This window comes from Ornithorhynchus anatinus, chromosome 8 (assembly GCF_004115215.2).
Source record: "Ornithorhynchus anatinus isolate Pmale09 chromosome 8, mOrnAna1.pri.v4, whole genome shotgun sequence".
Taxonomy (NCBI): Eukaryota; Metazoa; Chordata; class Mammalia; order Monotremata; family Ornithorhynchidae; genus Ornithorhynchus; species Ornithorhynchus anatinus.
The window spans coordinates 15,149,526-15,155,441 of NC_041735.1; the positions used below are offsets into that span (position 1 = coordinate 15,149,526).

General features: G+C 38.8%; 1 non-coding gene across 1 annotated transcript; it reads right to left on the bottom strand.

The window, feature by feature from the left end:
- Positions 1-4,934: 4,934 nt before the first annotated feature.
- Positions 4,935-5,072, bottom strand: LOC114813953. The gene has a single exon (XR_003761697.1). It is a non-coding gene; the product is annotated as a small nucleolar RNA SNORA7 (small nucleolar RNA).
- Between the last annotated feature and the right edge of the window lie 844 nt (positions 5,073-5,916).

Consider the following 5,916-nt stretch of genomic DNA (forward strand, 5'->3'; position numbering starts at 1 on the left):
AGGGAAATCAGTAAGGCCACTTGATGATCATGGGTTAAAAGCCTCATTTGGGGATAAAAGAGTGCTAGCAAGACCTTCAAAGTATCCTTTAGCTTAGTCTATAAGGAGAAAAAAAAGAGAATCCTATATGCAGATTGTTTTCCATTGCCCTCATCAGAGGAATCAGGTCAAATTTTGGTGTTCACACAAGGTAGTCTAGACCAAATTGATACTCGATTGAAATAAATTACTAGAGTCAGGTGGCAAGCAATTAATTGAAGTCCTGAAGGAAGTCAGCAGGAAAGTTACAGTAGAAATGGCAGATTTTGGTACCTATTTTACATATAGACACTTCACTGGAAGATCAGCTGCTGCAAGTGGACCTGGTGAAAAAACAAATGATTGTGGACATGCTGTAGGTAAAGACATGATGCTGCTGTGCCTGTCTTAGTCTGACTGCTCAGTACCTAAAGTTTCTTCATGTTTTTGCAACTATACTCAGCAAAACTGTGAAACATTCTGCTAATGGATAATGGAATCTATCCTGTTCCCCCAGAGACTACTGATCTTTTGACTTCATCTAATTTTCTCAGCTCCATTCAGTCTCCAGACCCAAGCTACTTTCTCTTTGATGACCAAACTGATAACATCAACACAGTCTCTCTACTGAACTAAACTCACTTTCTCTGCTATCCCTTCACTGCTCTCATACCCCACAGGTCTGGATCCCCTCCACAGCACACTTCCTTTTGCTCCAGTACATGAGTCGTAGAGCACTGCTGGGTGGAAATCCAGATATCAAGCTGTCTTCGTCTATCTCAAGTTCATCCATGGAAGTGAATGAGTTCTGCAACGGAATGAGTATAGATGAAGAATAGAAGGGCACTTAGATCTGAGCCCTGATGGACTCCTACATTTAGGGTGAACAGTAAGGTGTCAATAAATACAATTGATTAATCAATTGATACTGGTGGACTTAATGAATCTGTAGGAATTTGTGTCAAAACACCAGGCATGGTGGCGTCTTCAAATCATCTACTTTCAATTCCATTAACTCACTTCAAATGATGATTATTCTAACAAGATTTTCCCATATCATGAAGTTCTTCAAGAACATAACTACTGCATAGTCTACAAGGAGAAAAAAAGAGAATCCCACATGCAAACTGTTTTCCATTGCCCTCATGTGCAGACATGAACAGGAAAGGGTAGAGGTGCAGAAATTTTTCCTTTGAACTATTTCATTTTGTAAGTGAATAAAAAGAATACCATTCAAATACAAAATAGCATTCATCTAGTTGTCCCTAGATAGATAGAGAAGTTCATTAACCAGAGGATGTGCCTGTATTGTATGTGGGGTGTTTTAGATTATGATATGCTATTAGAAGTTTAGAAGAGGTCATCACATTGTCTAATGTTCATTCTGAAGCATAATGGTCAGCTGTAAAAAGAGGAGCAATTTTTTTCCAGTTCCTGAAAACATCAGAAAAAAATCAAAGGAAACATTTCACTCTGCACTGTGCACCGCTGAGCAACACAAGCAATCGTAAAACACATCAGGCCCATCAGAAGTGGCTTTTGAAAAGGAAGATCTGATCCATAGAATTGAGCGATGCTCTCAAGTGTCCATCAGTGAAAGAAATTCCCCTTTTAAGTAAAGGTCTTTTCTAAGGGCAGGTGCGTGTGAAATCTTCGTACTCCTCTGAAAACTACATGTTTGGCTTAGTAAGGGATCTAATCTTGAGATATGGAGGGTAGTGGGCTGTGCACTCCTTGGATATCATTGCCTAGCAACGACTTCAATTTTTTCATTCAACAATTGGGTGGAAGTTTTCATGTCACTCACCACTTGCTAGGGGGATTCTCCTGTAGCAGGAGACATGTACTGAAAAGGGTAGAGGTGCAGAAATTTTTTCCTTTGAACTAGGTCATTTTGCAAATGAATAAAAAGATACCATTCAAATACAAAGCCAACCAAACTAGAGCCCCTGAATATCAGTGGACAGTCTAAGCTCTAGTCATTACTGCAACCTTCCAACTCCAAGTATCTTTTCTTGTTTATGACCCAGATATTGCACAGTGCCATTGACCTGTCTTGCTGCTTGAGCTTCAGATACCAGAAAGGGAGAAAAGAGTAAAAATAGGAGTAGCAAAGGGCAGAAGACAGGAATTGCCTATCATCTCAACTAATTGTCTATCAGCTTTTGATCTAGTCCATTTCACTACCCATCAAATGAATGCCTCTTCAAGAGCTATTGGCCCTGAGGAAAGTCCTTAAAAGAATTGATTCAACAACCCAAAGGCGGTTTTCTAGCCCACAGTTCAGTTGACTAGCAAACGTAAAAGTAAAGCATCACTTAGGAGTTAATCAAAGCTTCCACTTGGGCTAGAAGTATCCAAACCCTGAATATGAGTGGTCTAGTAAATTATGATGGGGAACAGTTCGGGAATTAAGAATTTGCACATAGTAACCTGAAACATACAGAAAAGTAGAAACAGTTTAGAGGAAGTGATGAGAATAATCGTTCTTCCTCTTTTGTCTCCAGATGGCTTGATTTTAATTTGAGGCATTTATTTCACAATTTCTATTACCTCATGTTTTTTTGCTTGTTTTTCCTAGTTCTTGCCTGCAGGAGAGCAAACCAATCTTTTGGAAATTAATTCACCAGAACACATTGACATGGGTTAACTTTGTATTGGAAGAACTAGTTCTACCAAGGAAAACACTTAATCAAACTGATGTTTTCTTCAAAATTGAAGGGAGGTCTCCAGAAAATAGACTTTTGATTGATCTAAATGGGCTGCACCTGGTGAGGTTCCCAACCTAACTTCTCTGTATCATTCTTTCTAGCTCCATGCAGACAAACAATATTGCTGTGCTGAAACAGTCTTTCTACTTTCTTTCCCCAGTTGTATTGAAAAAGATTAAGGCCTTGTAATTATTTGTAAGTCTAGGAAATGTTTGGGTAATGCATTTTGCTCAGCATAGAGGTTTTCAAGGCAGATATTCAAGAAGCAAGGCATTTCAGAACTCAGCTACTGTAATTTATGATATTTTCCATTTGGCAGTGAAGACTTTGAGGAGTTGTTGTTTTTTAAGGTGCATATGCACTAACATTTTAGAATGAAGTGCTGTAAAGAAATGTCCTGAAATTAGTTTTGTGCTAGTGTCTGTAACTACCTCCAGGCAAAAAAGAGTTGTTTTGAAAAAGAATAGATAACACTTTGATATTCTTAGGCAAGAGCAATAATGCAATGAAATAACTGGTACAGCAACTGACATTCATATTTCCATAGTTTCTTGAGGTCATGGACTATGTTTTCACTTTTCTTAATTACATATGCACCAAATTAAATGTTTTGCACACTGGGTCCTGGTAGATGTAGGTGACTGAATGGCATACCCTAATGTCGATTTCTATTAAGCCACCACTAATTTCTTCAGACTTTGGAGAAAGGTTTCGATCAATCAATCAATCACATTTATTGAGCATTTACTATGTGCAGAGCACTCTACTAAGCCCTTTAGAGAGTACCACAGAATTAGCAGACCTGCTCCCTGTCCATATCGAGCTTACAATGAATACAGTTGTTATGATCACAGTGATTAAATTGATGATGATCACGATGTAAACACTGAACAAGATTTTCAATTCTCGTATATACTGTGGGGTGGTTGAGTGTGTTGATCAGAAAAATGAACTTTGAAAATTTTCAAATTATTTCCAAAATGAATGAAATTACATCCCTTTTAGAAAGATTCCTTAGAACATTTTTTAGGGTATTTAAATGTTTACTATGTGGCAGGTGTTGCACTTATGCTCTGGGGTAGCTGCAAGATAATCTGGTTGGACACAGTCCATGTCCCACATGGGGTACCCAGTCTTAATCCCCATTTTACAGATGAGGTAACTGAAGCACAGAGAAGTTAAGTGACTTGCCCAAGGTCACACAGCAGACAAGTGGCAGAGCAGGAATTAGAACCCAAGTCCTCCTGACTCCCAGGTCTGTGCTCTATCTATTAGGCCGTATTGCTTCTCTTGACAGGACCGGTCAATTTAGTGAACATCTACTGTGTGCAGAGCACTGCACAGCTCCTGATAACTAAAACATGCTAGGTACATGGCATGCAACAAGCTTACAGTTTAGAGAGAGAGAGAGGCATTAATATAAATAAATGATTTAAAGATATGTAATAAGACCTTTGGGGTTGAGGGAAGGGTGAATATCAAATGCTCAATGGTCCCAGATCAAAGTGCATAGGCAACGCAAAGAGAAGGAGCCAGGCAAAAGAGGCCTTAATCAGGGAAGGCCTCAGTAGAGGATTGATATAATATCAATCATATTTATTGAATGTTTACTGTGTGCAGAGCACTGTAGTACGCTCCTTCCCTTCAAAGCCTTATTGAAGGCACATCTCCTCCAAGAAGTCTTTTCTGACTGAGCACACTTTCCTGTTCTTACCCTCCCTTCTCCATCATCTTGAGTTGCTCCCTTTATTCAGCCTCTTTCCCAGCCCCACAGTACTTATTCACATACCTGTAATGTTATTTATTCCTATTAATGCCTATCTCCCCCTCTATACTGTAAGCTCGTTGCATTCAATTGTTATATTGTACTGTCCCAAGAGCTTAAAACAACACTCTCCACACATTGAGCACTCACTAAATACTGTCAACTGACTGACCAACAGAACAGACAAGATGAATCAAGTGTGGATATTGAGTTGTCTTGTCTTGTGCTGTTGAGTTGACTCCTACCCATAGTGACTCCATGGACATATCTCTCCCAGAATGCCCCACTCTGCATCTTCAATCATTCTGGTAGTGTATCTATAGAGTTTTCTTGGTAAAAATATGAAAGTGGTTTACCTTTGCCCTCTTCCATTCGGTAAACTTGAGTCTCCGCCCTTGACTCTCTCCCATGCTGCTGTTGCCCAGCAAGGATGAATTTTGACTTGTAGCAGATTGTCTTCCATTTGCTAGCCACAGCCCAAGCTAGGAATGGAATAGGTAGGCTTCTGCTTGACTCTCCCTCCCATAGTCATGTCTGGTAAGGTACTGGAAACTCTCCAGTTGCGATCCTGAGAGGGGATGCTAAGTTGTTTTAGGAGATAAGATGAAGTAGGAGAGGATGAACTGAGCAGAGCAGAAAGCTGGAAGACCCATTTAGCTTTGATTTGAGCCTTGAAGAGAATAAAATAAATGATTATTCACCCTTGCTAATAATTAAATGTTGTCCTGTTGAAATTTTAATTTTTAAAAACTCCAGTTTGTCCTTTCTTTCTTTTATCTTTCTCTCTGCTCTCCCTTTCTTTTCCTATGAATCTACCCTCTTCCCACTGTTAATTTATGACAACTTAAAGATCAAGTACTGGGTCAGAACTAATGTTCTTATATTATCTCCAGTGTTTTGCACATTAACACTTAATATACATTATTATTGAATGAGCATAAGTTATGGGTTGCTATCATGTACAAAGGTTTCTTACTGTTGGTAATTCCATCCACATATGTGATGGGACTGAAAATGTGTGATTAATGAAAGCAGTTTTGATTTAACTCAATGAACGGTGGTTGCTAAATTGTAGTAAGAAGATAATATGTTGCTTGTCAGAATGTATTAAAGGCCCACTTATACAGGACTCCATGTGGAAAAAGGGAGTCAATGTAAATTAAGTCTAGTGATCTAAAATGATGCTTTATGATTTATTTTCAAAATAGTATATTTGTGAAACATTAAGAGCCACAAGGATCCAATTAGCTCAATGGAACTCTAATTTGTGTGGCATCAAACACTTGAAATAAGGGAATATGAAGGCATGTTTAGTAAGGTTAAATTGGGGAGTCTTGCTGGGTCACAGCTTGAAGTCTATCTGAACGATGTGGATCTCATTAAACATCATCAACGTAAAACGGCTTAGGTGATGAGAAAAAC